We start from the raw sequence: 14,565 nt of genomic DNA, 5'->3' as shown, positions 1-14,565 counted from the left end.
TGTGTCCGATCCCTCTCGCTTCTCCCGCCGCCTTCCCTATTGTCATCCCTTGCCTCGCTCCTCCCCCGCGTGCAGACCGTGGTCTCCCGTGGGCTGCTGTGTTTTCTCCGCCACCTGCCACTTTACATAGAGTGGCCCGTCTTCGGCGTGGGCGGGCGTTGAGCGATGCGATCGGCCCGGGGCCCAGGGCGAGGACAGCGCCCCCGGCGTGCTCCAGCCGTTCGCGGGTAGCGGGGCTCGTTTCTGTGGGATGGATGGTTCAGACTACGGTGCCATCACGTTTTAGCTCGATTTCAAGCCCATTGCAAAGCCAGATCCAAAAGATATCACTATGAAGGAAGATCAAACAATATGGCGTTTTGTAAAAGTGAGATTCCTGAAAAATGGCCTCAACTGAGATTAACCCCCTTGTTTTCTAATAAAAATCCGTTAGTGTTTTCGTTATCGGCATAGAGGGAAGAAGAAAATGAAAATATTTAGATTTATGAGGATAAGCACCTGTCTGACAAATCACGTGTTGGTTCAGGATTTTTTTTTTTTTAATGTGGAGCGATTCTTGAAAAAGATTTTTTAAAAGTCTGTGGAAAACTTTGTAATAGAGACCCTTAGGTGATAAAGCAAGGACAACAAAAGTGTTGAGATAAGTTACTGCGACTGAAACATCAGTGTGTACTGTAGAGGTATTCTTAGGATTGCTACAGGTAGGTAGGTAGGTACATCGCAGTAATTCTGCCTAAGAATTTTGGGCAAAATGGAAAAGCAAAAATTACAGAGATCAGGTGCAGGAATGGTGCTTTGGGCAATATATATGCCTTACATGCTACTTTGCTGTCTAAATAGATGATTTTTTGCATGTTAGGGCTGAGGCTTTCTGACATATATGATTTACTTACTTTATTTGGTGACTTTCTGGAGGGCAGAATTATGTTTTATGTCATCCTTAGTGTACTCTGGGAACTCCTGGGTCAGAACCGCTTTCATTAAAAGGGTTAAGATGTTATTTGCGTTTTCTGTTCTTTCCTCACTGGTGTAGAGTGGAGTTTTCAGAGACTATGACATGTGAAGACTGACAGCTAATGGCATGTGTCCTTGTGTATTCATATAAGTTTCTAAGAGAGAGAGAGAGAGAGATCGATCTTCCATCTACTGGGTCACTCCCCATATGGCCACAACAACCAAGGCTGGGCCTGGCCTGGCCTGAGCCAGGAGCGGGAACTCCATCCTGGTCTCCCACATGGGTGCAGGGGCCCAAGCACCTAGGCCTTTCTCTGCTGCCTCCCCAGGTACATTAGCAGGGAGCTGCATCTGAAGCCGAGCAGCCAGGATGCCTGCATCACAAGCAGCGGCTTACCTTGCCAGGTCACGACATCAGCCCCAAGTTTTAGGTTCTAAAATAGTGAAAATGAATACAGTCTATGTAAACAGAAGCCTTTGGAGTCCTTGAGGATTCTGAAGCCAGAAGGTTGGAGAATTTTTTTTTTTTCTAGAGGTTTAGGTGGGCTTTATTTTTTGATGCTTTGGCGTTTGTCTTTTTATTTGCCAGGTTATCCATTGTGCTTAGACTGAAACCAAACTTCTTGCCGAGGTTGATGAGTTCTGGTTGTGACTGGGTCCCTGCCTGCCTCAGCAGCATGTTGTGTGACTGTTTCCCCTTTCCCGAGAGTGATGCGCTCCACCTGGTGCTTCCTGCCCTCGCTCGGAGGCCTGCCCCCTCCTCTAGATGAGGCTCCTGAGAGGCTGCCTTCAGAAGGCCTTCTCTCTCTCCTGCGTCTTGCTCTGTTCTGCAGCACCCTTGCTTTCTGTAGAGCGTTTCTTGCAGTGTTCAGCTTGTTTCTGTTAAGTTCCCTCCCTCAGTCTGAAGGCCCCATGAGGACAGGAATGGCTGTCTGTTTTACCCTGCTTTCCAAGTCCCAAGTACACAGCATGTGTTCAGCAAGTATTTGATGAATGAATGAAATCAAGAATGAATCTGGGGTATCTTAAAAGTATTGTTACGCAGGCGCCGCGGCTCACTAGGCTAATCTTCCGCCTGTGGCCCCAGCACACCGGGTTCTAGTCCCGGTTGGGGCGCCAGATTCTGTCCCGGTTGCCCCTCTTCCAGGTCAGCTCTCTGCTGTGGCCAGGGAGTGCAGTGGAGGATGGCCCAGGTGCTTGGGCCCTGCACCCCATGGGAGACCAGGAGAAGCACCTGGCTCTTGGCTTCGGATGAGCACGGTGCGCCGGCCGCAGCGGCCATTGGGGGGTGAACCAACGGAAAATGGAAGACCTTTCTCTCTGTCTCTCTCTCTCACTGTCCATTCTGCCTGTCAAAAAAAAAAAAAAAAAAAAAAACACACACACACAAAAAAATCCACAAATATTGTTAGTCAGTTTCCTGTGGTTCATCTGTGTGACTGACTGAACCATTGAGAAGTACTTGTATCATTTGGCATCCTCATTTACAGCTACAGATTGCTTGTGTGGTAGCTCAGAGTAGCACAGTGGCTTTCTGTATTTTTTTAATTGTGTCCCACTTTAATGTGATTGATAGTGTGACTTAAGATCCACAGACACGAAAAAGTTTTATGAACAGTAGTGTTGACCCTGAATGCCATGTTTCTGTTTCATTACGACAAAATGCTGGTTGTGATCTAAAATACCACAACCCACTAAATGTTCCAAGACTGTTGCTTTGAAAATCACTGGCCTTTTGGGTAGTAAGTGGTTTCTATTTACTGCATAAATGGATCATAGCTATCTAGATGGAGTCTCTGACCAGCCAGAATAGATGTCACAAAGTGCAGGTCCTTACAGAAGTTCTGTCTCACTTCCTGATGGAAGGCCGCTCACTCTTGACTTCAGATGCAGTTCTAGCTAATAAGTTATTTACTATGGCAGACAAATAATGGTAGGGGAGATGGGATCTAGCTTTACCTATAGCACAGAGAATAGGAACATACATGTTGAGTACTGAAAGCAAAAGCATAAATGTAAAAGCATGGCACTTTGGGGACACTTACTATAGGGGCAAATATTTTAGTAAGTTTCAAGATCTGGTGCTTCCTTGTAGTGTAAAATGTAGAGACATCGGCCGGCGCCGTGGCTCAATAGGCTAATCCTCCACCTTGCGGCGCCGGCACACCGGGTTCTAGTCCCGGTTGGGGCGCCGGATTCTGTCCCGGTTGCCCCTCTTCCAGGCCAGCTCTCTGCTATGGCCAGGGAGTGCAGTGGAGGATGGCCCAGGTGCTTGGGCCCTGCACCCCATGGGAGACCAGGAAAAGCACCTGGATCCTGGCTCCTGCCATCGGATCAGCGCGGTGCGCCGGCTGCAGCGGCGGCCATTGGAGGGTGAACCAACGGCAAAGGAAGACCTTTCTCTCTCTGTCTCTCTCTCTCACTGTCCACTCTGCCTGTCAAAAAAAAAAAAAAAAAAAAAAATGTAGAGACATCAACAGCAAAATAAACACACAAATCTTAAAAAAAAATTCCCACCTGTGGCAGGCATTGTGCCTAGCTGCCAGATTTAACCTTTTGCTTGGGATGCCTGCATCTCATGCTGGAACGCCTGGGTTCTGGTCCCAGATTTCAGCTTCTGGCTAACGTGGACCCCGGGAGACAGGTGATGGCTCTGGTGGTTGGCTATCTAACATCTATGGAGGAGACCTGGATTGAGTTTCCGGCTTCCTGCATTGGCCTGCCCCCATCCTGATGATCGCAGGCGTTTGGAGTGTGAGCCAGGGGATTGGGGCTCCCTGTCTGTTTCCAAGTAAAAATTGAAGCAAAAAAAAACCCCTCCCAACCTGTATTTATGAACTGCTTTGTGAATGAATGCATTATCTCACTTAAAATTCTTTATATTCTTGGACCTTATATATTCTGATTTTTTAAAAAGGTTTATTTATTTGAAAGGCAGAGTTACAGAGAGGCAGAGGCAGAGAGAGAGTGGTCTTCCACCTGGTGGTTCACTCCCCAAATGGCTGTAATGGCCTAAGCTGGGCCAATCCAAAGCCAGGAGCTGCTTCCAGGTCTCCCATGTGGGTGCAGCGGCGCAAGCTTGGGCCATCCTCTGCTGCTTTTGGAGGCCACAGCAGAGAACTGGGTCAGCAGTGAAGCAGCTGGGACTCACTGGTGCTCATATGGAACGCCAGCATGGCAGACGGCGGCTTTACCTGCTACGCCACAGTGCTGGCCTCTATTCTGACTTTTATAGCTGAGAAAAGAACAGATGGGTGTTTGTGAATTTTGTTTCCTAGGTGAATCTTATGAAGAATTAAGTTTTTGTTTTTTGGAGATTAATTATTTCTCGAAAGGCAGAGTTACAGAGAGAGATGGAAAGACGGAGATCTTCCAGCTGGTTCACCCCCAAGTGGCTGCCGTGGACAGGCTGAAGCCAGGAGACAGGAGTTTCCATCTGAATTTTCCACGTGGGTGCAGGGGCCCAAGCACCTGGGCCATATTCTGTTTTCCCAGGCCATTAGCAGGGAGCTGAATCAGAAGTGGAGCTGCTGGGACCCAAACCAGCGTTCATATGGGATACCTGTACTGTGGTTGGCGGCTTTACCCGCAGTGCCACAACATTACCCCAAGAATAAGTTTTTAATGGAATTTTTCTAATATAACTGGTGGTAGAATGAGTAGAACCTAGATACTCATCACCCACCTTCAGCAGTCATTAACATTTTGCCAGTCTTACAGTTGCTCCTTGATTTATGATGGGGTTGCAACCTGATAAACCCATTGTACAATCCTAAGTTGAAAATATCCTAAATTGAACATGTATTTATTACTCCTAACCTGCCAGACATCATAGTTTCACTTCTCCTACCTTAAGTGTTCTCAGAATGTGTTATGTTAGTCTATAGTTGAGTCTCATGAGAGTATTACATAGCATCTCGTGGGAAAAGAGAAAAATTCGAAGTACAGTGTCTACTGAATATACTACCTTCGTGCCATCTTAATATTTGGAAATTGTAAGTACAACCTTCATGTGTTCGGGACCACCTATATTTTTACCTACTTGGTATGTTTTAAACAAATTCCAGGCTTGAAAATTTTAGAGCAAGAATAAATGGCAGAGAATTAAATTCTGAATATTAAGTCAGTTCTCTTAGTTTATAGGTGAGAGGAAACTAGCCCAGAAAAGTTTAGTATTCTTCCTGTTAGAATGGGAGGTAGGCTCTAATTTAGGGCTTTGACTTCTAGCTTTAATGTTCCTTTCACTGTGTCCTTTTTAATCTGTGCCAGTAAATGTAAAGCTGGAAAATACGTAGCACAGAGCATAAGTTTTTAATTTGAAAATGTTAAAGCAAATGTTCATGCTTCAAAAGATAAAATTTACTTAGGAAACTTGGAGAACATTTGATCCTTAATGGTGTTGAAAAATGAGATTATTTTTATGCTGATGGTTATGTATATATTTTTATGGAAACTTAATTTTTTTTCATTCAAGAAAATCTTTCATACTAGTTTCTTTGCTTCAATCAAGAGAATTTGGCGGGCCGGTGCCGCGGCTCACTAGGCTAATCCTCGGCCTTGCGGCACCGGCACACCGGGTTCTAGTCCTGGTCGGGGCGCCGGATTCTGTCCCAGTTGCCCCCCTTCCAGGCCAGCTCTCTGCTGTGGTCAGGGAGTGCAGTGGAGGATGGCTCAAGTCCTTGGGCCCTGCACCCCATGGGAGACCAGGAGAAGCACCTGGCTCCTGCCATCGGATCAGCGCGGCAGCTGCGGCCATTGGAGGGTGAACCAACGGCAAAGGAGACCTTTCTGTCTGTCTCTCTCTTTCACTATCCACTCTGCCTGTCAAAAAAAAAAAAAAAAAGGAATTTGGCAACCAGAGGAAAGAGTAGCTTCTCTCTCTCTCTCTCTTTTTTTTTTTTTTTTTGCCTTTAGGGCCCTTTAACATTTCTTGTCAGACAGGTTTATTAGTGACAAACTCCTTCAGGTTTTATCTGGAAACATAACTTAAAAAACAATTCGTTGATTTGAGAGGCAGAGAGAGTGCATGCGGGAGTATCCATCTGCTGGTTCAGTCTGCAAATGCCTGCAGTGTCTGGAACTGGACCAGGGCTGAAGCTGGGTGCTGAGAATGCCATCCAGACCTCCCCCAGGGGCTGCAGGAGCTCAGTTACTTGAGCCATCTCTGCCTTCACAGGGTCTGCCTGTTAGCAGCAAGCTGGGGTCAGGATCTGGAGCTGGAAACCAAATTCAGAAAAGTAGTGAGTGGATGCAATCTACTGTATGATAAAAATGCTATGAACACCATTTCGCTGCTGTCAGTAAGAAATTTACTTTTCAAAAAATCCAAATACTGGCATTGTCCAGAAATACTTTTTTTTAATTTGACAGGTAGAGTTTAGTCAGAGAGAAAGGTCTTCCTTCCGCTGGTTCAGCCCCCAAATGGCTGCCATAGCTGGCGTTGCGCCGATCCAAAGCCAGGAGCCAGGTGCTTCTCCTGGTCTCCCATACAGGTGCAGGGCCCAAGCACTTGGGCCATCTTCCACTGCCCTCCTGGGCCTCAGCAGAGAGCTGCACTGGAAGAGGAGCAACCGGGACTAGAACCCGGTGCCCATATGGGATGCTGGTACTGCAGGCGGAGGATTAACCAAGTGAGCCACAGCGCCGGCCCCATAGAAATACTTAACAGGCTTAACTACTGAAACTTGTTCACTGAAACATTTTGTCTTCCATTAATGCTTTCCATCCCTGCATTTATATTAAAAATCCACACATAAATGAAAAGGAAAATCTGTCAAAACCTGATTTATGTCCCTTTTTTTTCCACCTTTTGACCCCATGCGAAAAAAATCCTAGCATTCAGAATTACTAATAACCGAAGAAGAGAAAATTTTTTTGAGAATGAAATGTTTCCCTCATAGTAGATTCTTTTTTTTTTTTTTTTTTGAGGAATTATTTTATTTATTTGAAAGAGGAGTTACAGAGAGAAGTAGAGCCGAGAAAGGTCTTCATTCCGCTGGTTCACTCCCCAAATGACCGCTATGGCCAGAGATGAGCTGATCCGAAGCCAGGAGCCAGGAGCTTCTTCCAGGTCTCCCACACAGGTGCAGGGGCCCAAGGAGTTGGGCCATCTTCTGTTTTCCCAGGCCATAGCAGAGAGCTGGATTGGAAGAGAAGCAGCTGCCCACGAACCAGTGCCCATGTGGGATGCTGGCACTACAGGTGGTGGCTTTACCCGCTACGCCACAGCACTGGCCCCTCATAGTAGATTCTTAAGCATGTTCTTCACATGCATGGTGTGCTAGCTGGATGTCTTTTGGCATAATTGTTATGTTTGGTATGGATAGCACACAGGTTGTTGTTTCAAAAAGGCCAACCAGCTAGGCCTCCTTTGCCTCCTGCAAAGCACCAGTAGCTGTGTTCTAGGTGCGCAGATCTGTTTTGAAGTCCTGAGCAGTTTCTGGCACCAGAAGCTGGAAGGGGAGTTTAGGAATCACAAGCTCCGTGAACTTGAGATTCTATCTAATTTCGTGGTGGTTTCTTCACTCCTCCAGTAGAGGATGCACTCTGGGGGGTGGCTTTTGTAGCCAGTTGCTCCCTGGGTGCTTGACTGTCAATCATTCTGCAGGCAGTCTGCTTTGTACCAGCCGTGGTGGAAAGATCTCCTTATTTACCGCTCTTCTCCTTCGGCTGGAGAGGCAGGGCTGGCGTTAGGGAACGAGGCTGCAAATACAGTCTCCCACCCCCCTTAATAAGATTTATGTTGGCGCCACTGTTGTGGGCTGCAGGTTAAGGCTCCACCTGTGCTGCTTGACTTGCAGTGCCACAGCACCAGTCCCAATGAGTATTCTCTTAGATGGCAATGTTTAAAATTTATTTATTTTTAAGTATTGTTTTTTATTTGAAAGGCAGAATGACAGGGAGGGAGAGACAGAGAAGGAGATCTGTTGGTTCACTCCGCAAATGGCGATCACAGTTGTAGCTGGGCCAGGCTGAAGCCAGGAGCCAGGAGCTCCCACAGGGGAACAGGGCCATCTTCCACCACCTTTCCAGGCACGTGAGCAGGGATCTGGATCCAGAGTGGAGCAGCCAGGACTCCACTGGTGCTGTGATATAGGATCTGGTGTTGCAAGTGGTGGCTTAACCTGCTACACCCCAACAATGGCCCTATTTATTTATTTATATTTGAAAAGCAGAAACACACAAAAATCGTTGATCTGTTGGTTCACTTCCAGAATTCCTGCAACAGTTCGGGTGGGCCAGACCGAAGCTAGGAACCCAGAACTCACTCAGAGTGGGTCTCCCATGTGAATGCAGAGACCCAAGTACTTGGGCCGTCATCTGCTGCCTCTCAGGATGAGATTACCAGGAAGCTGGATTTGCAGTGGAGTCGGGACTTGAACCCAGGCACTCGGATCTGGGACGTGGATATGTCACGCCTTCCCTCCCCTGCTTTGTCAAGACCCTGGGTGCCAGAGCCTACCTGACTCCTTGCAATGCAGATGGCAGAGCAGATGAGCTGTGCTGGGCATCTTGTGAAATAGAGCAGAGGGAAATTCCCCTGGGCTTCAAAGACCCCCCCTACTCTTCACCAGCTGCCTTGTATCCCCCCTCCCCCCTGTAGTGGCATATTCCCTCCTTAACCAGATAAAAACTCAGTTCTAAATTTGCAGTTTGGGGCTGGCACGGTGACGCAGTAGGTTAATCTTCTCTGCCTGTGGCGTCAGCATCCCATATGGGTGCTGGATTCTGTCCTGGTTGCCCCTTTTCCAGTCCAGCTCTCTGCTGCGGCCCGGGAGTGCAGTGGAGGATGGCCCAAATGCTTGGGCCCTATACCCGCATGGGAGATCAGGAAGAAGCACCTGGCTCCTGGCTTCAGATTGGCACAGCTCCGGCCGTTGCGGCCCTTTGGGGGCTGAACCAGCGGAAGGAAGACCTTTCTCTCTGTCTGCTTCTCTCTCACTGTCTGTAACTCTGCCTGTCAAATAAATAAATAAAAAAAATCTTAAAAAGAAAATTTGCAGTTTGCAAGAATAGACAGTGGCCAAGCTCTTTGCTTCAAATAAAGCACTCTGTCTCATTTTTCCGTCTCTCCCTTTCTGGGGACCCTGAGCTATTCCAGACCTAACAGATACCCCAAATTGTGGCTTAACCACTGTACCACAACTCATGCCGTAGAAAGTTTAATTGAGTTTTCAATTTTATCAAAAGCTATCTCTGTGTCTATGGAGGGGATTGTGTGTCTTCTCTTTAATTTCTTAACAGAATGTAATGATAAGATTTTCAGTGCTGAATGAACCATGAATTCTTAGGTTCCAACCTTCTTTCTTAATCTGCATGTTTTGCTCTTTTAAATATATTGTTGGTTTTCCTTTTAGGGTTTATCTATGATCACAAGAGAGATTGACTTACTGGTTTTTGTCCTTTGTATTTGTGTGTGCCCATGGGTTATCCTGCATTTCGTAATATAGGTTGGTTTCCTGGAATGATGGTGTAGTGTTCTGGGACTGTGTAGAAATTTATCAAATGTTGGAGGAACTCTTGTCTACAAAGTCATTTGGATCTGATTCCTTTTTAACTTGTTTTTTCAATGCTATCATTATTGGTCTCTTTAGCTTTTACAATTTAAAATTTTCTAGAAAAATTAGTTTTATGTTTTCAAATTAATATAGTTAATGCTTACAGGAGTGGATGTGTTTAAGATAAAATTTTTTTAAGTACTGTAAAATTGTCATTTATTTTTATTTGAGAGGCAAAGAGAGAATGAAGCAGAGACATCTGTTCCGTCTGCTGGTTCATTTCCTAAATGCTCAGTTCAGCCAGGGCTGGGCCAGGCTTTGAATCAAGAGCAAGGAATGCCATTCTTTCTTTCATATGAGTGGCAGGAACCCAGGACCTGGGCCATCATCTGCTGCTCCTAAGATGCACCTTAGTTAAGAAACTGGATCAGAAGCAGGAAGGCTGTGACTTGAACTAGGCAATCTGATACGGGAGTGGGGCAACTCCAGTGGCAGCTTAAGCCACTGGTGCAAATGCCTACCTCGGAGTCTCGTGTATGTTATAACAAATTCTTAGCTTTTCTCACTTAATTAGTGGTTTGTTTAGGTCCAGAATTCTAGATTTTGAATTGATTTTGTTTAGATTTCTTCTCTCTTTTTTAAAGCATGTAGAGGCTCAAGGGCTCCCCTTGATCTCTTTCTCTTTTTTTAAAAAATTTAAATTTATTTGAAAGGCTGAGTTGCAGAGAGAAGAGATCTTCAACTGCTGGCCCCAAAATGACTGCTATGATTGGGCCATTCTGAAGCCGGGAACCTGGAACTCCATCCCAGATCTCCTACATAGGTACCAGGGGCCCAAGCACTTGGGTCATCTTCCGCTGCCTTCCCAGGCAGATTAGCAGAGAGCTGGATCAGAAGTGGAGCAGCCAGAACTTGACCGGTGATCATATGGATGTGGGTGTCGGAGGTGGTGGCTTAACCCACTGTACCACAATGCCAGTCCCATATTTTAGTTAGATTTTTGATGGTATTGCTTTGTTTTCTGGCTTCCTTTTTTTTTTAAGATTTATTTATCTGCTTGAAAGGCAGAAGCAGAGACAGAGAGAGAGAGACAGAGAGAGAGAGACAGAGGGTGCTGGTCTTCTATCCACTGGTTCACTCCCCAGATGGCCACAACAGCTGGAACTGTGCTGATCTGAAGCCAGGAACCAGGAGCTTCTTCCAGGTCTCCCACGTGGGTACAGGGGCCCAAGCGTCTGGGCCATCTTGTACTGCTTTCCCAGGCCATAGCAGAGAGCTGGATTGGAAGTGGAGCAGCTGGGACTTGAACTGGTGCCCATATGGGATGCTGGCACTGCAGACAGCCACAGTGCCAGCCCCAAAGTATGATATTCTGACTGCTGTGTTTTTTTTTTTTTTTTTTTAAAGATTTGTTTATTTGAAAGTTGGAGTTTAAAAGGGGGAGGGGAAAGAGAAAGAACTTCAATCTGCTGGTTTGTTCCCCAGATGATGGCAACAGCCAGGGCTGGGCCAGGCTGAAGCCAAGAGCCAGGGGTCTCCCCTGTGAATGGCAGGGACCCAAACAATTGGGCTATCTTCTGCTGCTTTTCTCATGCCATCAACAAGGAGCTGGATGGAAGCTGGTGCCCTTATGGGATGCCAGCATCTCAGGTGGAGCCTTTACCTGTGGTGCTACAGTGTTGGCCCCTAATTATTTTTATGTGACCTTTTTCTCCCTGGAAGTTTTTAAGTTTTTACATTTCCCTTTTCTTAGATACTTCTTTTTTTAAGCTTTCTGAATTTAGCAGTGGATATTTGTTAGTTTCCAATGTTTCTGTTTTCATTTTTAAAAGTTGTTATTTAAATGTTTCTTCTGCAAGGCAGAGAGTCAGAGATCTTTTGCAACACTCAGGGCTGGGCCCGAGTCTCCGGTGGGTGGCAGCAGCTAAGCATTTGAGCCATCATCTGCTGCCTCCCAGGATGCGTTTGCAGGAAGCTGGATCAGAGAGCTGGACTTGCCCTGGCACTCCTGGTATGTGATGTAGGCATTCCAAGAGGCAGCTTAACTTGCTGTGCCACAGTACCCCAGTTTTCATTTTATTTTTAAACAATCTTAAACAGTTTTATTTATGAGAGGGAGGGAGAGAGGGAGAGTGTCGGTTCTCCCCTGCTGATTGACTTCCCAAATGACTAGGACGTCTGGGCTGGAGCCAGGAGCCAGGAACTCCATCTGGGTCTCCAGTGTGGGTGGCCTGGGCTAAAGTTCTTTGGCTATCTTCTGCTTTCCTAGGCACTTCAGCATTGAGGAGGCTCGAAAGTGCAGCAGCCAGTCTGCTAATCAGCACTCATATGGGATGCTCATGTAGCAGGTGGCGACTTAACCTCCTGCACTAAAATATTGACCCCAAAAGCTTGTTTTTGTAAGCAGGTGGTCGCTAGAAACATGTAGTGGACCCTCCTTGGCTTATGTACTAGTTTGTTGACCCTTAGACAAAACAGTTGCTAGACCTCTTAGGTTTCTAATCCAAGTCCAGGTTTTTGCAAAAAAGGAGGAAAGAATGGGTTGTGTTTATTTCAGGTGTCTAATTGTTGCTTGATGGAAAATTGTAGAAATTCTGTGAGATGTCCTTAGCCTTGATAAGGAAAATTGACTCCCTTCATTAAAATGACCCTAGTGGAGATTCTTCACAGAGGGCATTATCTTGCTGAGTTCATCTTCCCCTTGGCACTTAGGCGACATTGTTTCTTTACAATTCTGGAGTAATGGAAGCTGTTTTCTTCCCTTGGTTCTGCTTAGTCTGACTGATAAAAGCTGAAACTTTAAAAAGAATCACTTTAAAAAGTGACTGCAAAGAATACAAGAATAAAAATAGGCTTACAGAGTTCATGTATGAGCTTGCTTCATAGCTTTTGTCATTAGTTCACTCAACATGATGTCCTCAAGGTTCATCAGTGTTACAGCGTGTGTCAGAGTTTCCTTCCTTCTTGAGGCTGAACAGAGTTCCAGTGTATGTAGATGTCCCTTGCCAGATGCTTTCCATTGGCTGTTACAGTGAGCATGCATGTACAAATACCTCTTGCAGTCCCTGCTTTTGGTTCTTTTGGGTGTTTGCCCAGAAGTGGAATTGCCATGCCAGTCATTGAATTTAGTGCCCATTCTAATCTAGAATGACCTCGTCTTAATGAATTACATTTGCAGATACCCTATTTCTAAATCAAGTCAGATTATGAGGTTTTGGTGTACATGACTTGGAGGGACACTATACGTGGAATGAGAAAAATACTTATCTTTTTTTTGTTTGTTTCTAGTACCTGGTACAGGGCTTCTGAAGCCCCATTGGATTTACTGTCTTTTCTGTGCTGATGAGATGGCTCAGCAGGGAAAAGTGGCTTCAGGCCTGGGCTGGTAGGAAAATCAGCCATGTGTTTACAGGTTAGAGTGTTAGAACTTTGAGCCGCCACCCCTGCCTGCCAGGAGTGAGAGAGGCTACAGATTAAGTGCAGTCATCAGTGTGTGTTGGGACCCCAACCAACTAAGCCTCAGGAGCTTTTGAGTTGGTGAACACGTCCATGTTCTGGGAGGGTGGTGTATCCTGGCCCTTCCCCAGCACGTCATCCAGTCTTTGGTAATGTTAAAACAAAATTTGATTGCTGACTATACTGGATTGACCAGTTATTCTCCTACACCGATAATTCCATTCAATTTTGGCACTAATTATCCAGTTAGAGCTGGCCCCACAGGTTAAAGGCTCAGTACCATAAGGCTGCTTCCATTTATGCTGACAATAAGTGGAATGCCAACACTACCCTACACTTCTACTTGGCTGACTTCTGCAGTCCCACAGCCCATACACTTGTGTTTGATAGAGGGATAAGACAACTCACAGAACTTGTGAATACACTATATAACACTTTGCAGAGTTTCTCCTAGTCTGGTTTGTTTTCATTTTCTTCATGAAGTCTTTCGGAGAATAAAAGTTTTAAATTCTGATGAAGTCTAGTTTATCAATTTGTTCTTCTGTTTGTTGAGCTTTTGTTTTCACATATAAGGAGTCTATGCTTAACCCAAGAATCCACAGTAGTTATCCAGTTGTTCCAGCACCATTTGTTTAAAAGTTATCTTTCTCATCTTGTAACATGTTAGTTATCCATGGTATGTTCGGGTGTATTTCTGTACAGGCTATTCTGTTCATTGGTCTATTTGCCTATGTTTATGTAAGTACTGCAGTTTTTATTTTCTAATTCTTGTTTTTTTTTTTTAAGCTTATTTTTTAAGCTTATTTTTTTTGAAAGTGGTGTTACAGAGAGAGAGGAAAAGGCAGATAGAGAGAGATTTCCCATTCACTGGTTCACTGCCCAGATGGCCATAACTGCCAGGGCTGGGCCAGGATCCAGGAGCTTCCTCCTGATCTCCCATGTGGGCCATGTTGTGCTGCATTCAGGCACACTAGCAGGGAGCTGGATCTGAAGTGGAGCAGTCAGGGTTCAAACCGGCATCCACAAGGGATGCCTGTGCTGCAGGCGTTGGCTTAACCCAATGTGTCACATCTCTGGCCCCTATTGTCTTTTTTTTTTTAAGATTTGTTTATTTATTTGAAAATCAGAGTAACAGAAGGAGAGGCAGAGAGAGAGAGAGAGAGACAGACAGGCAGAGATATATATCTTCCATCCACTGGTTCACTCCCCAGATAGCTGCAACAGTTAGGTCTGGGCCAGGCTGAAGCCAGGAGCGGAGAGCTTCATCCAGGTCTCCCACGTGGGTGCAGGGGCCCAAGCACTTGGTCCATCCTCTGCTGCTTTCCCAGGAGCATAAGCAAGGAGCTAGCTATGAAATGGAGCAGCCGTGACTCATACTGTGCCCAGATGGGAAGCTTTGTTCTAGTGGTTTTTTGGTAGATTCATCTGATTTGCTACATAGGCAACCAATCATGTTAGCTTTGACTGAAAACAGTTTTAGTACTTTGTCAATCTGAATTCCTTTTCTTTTTCTTGACGGGTTGCCTTGGGTAAAACTACCAATCCAATGCGAATAGAAGTGATAGGAGCAGTCATCCCTATCCTGTTCCTGATCCTAAAAGAAAACCTAAAAGCGTTGTATCTTGATTGCAGCATTTGATCACTGATGGGCTGTCAG

At 45.7% G+C, this 14,565-nt stretch overlaps 1 protein-coding gene across 7 annotated transcripts in view; it reads left to right on the top strand.

The window, feature by feature from the left end:
* The window catches only part of RBM33 (RNA binding motif protein 33), a 150,497-nt gene that overhangs the window by 250 nt on the left and 135,682 nt on the right, over positions 1-14,565 (top strand). The window lies entirely within an intron of this gene.

The sequence above is a fragment of the Oryctolagus cuniculus genome, chromosome 7, assembly GCF_964237555.1.
Source record: "Oryctolagus cuniculus chromosome 7, mOryCun1.1, whole genome shotgun sequence".
NCBI classification, from domain to species: domain Eukaryota; kingdom Metazoa; phylum Chordata; class Mammalia; order Lagomorpha; family Leporidae; genus Oryctolagus; species Oryctolagus cuniculus.
The sequence above is the reverse complement of the archived record's forward strand: the minus strand, read 5'-3'. Positions and strand labels throughout refer to the sequence as shown.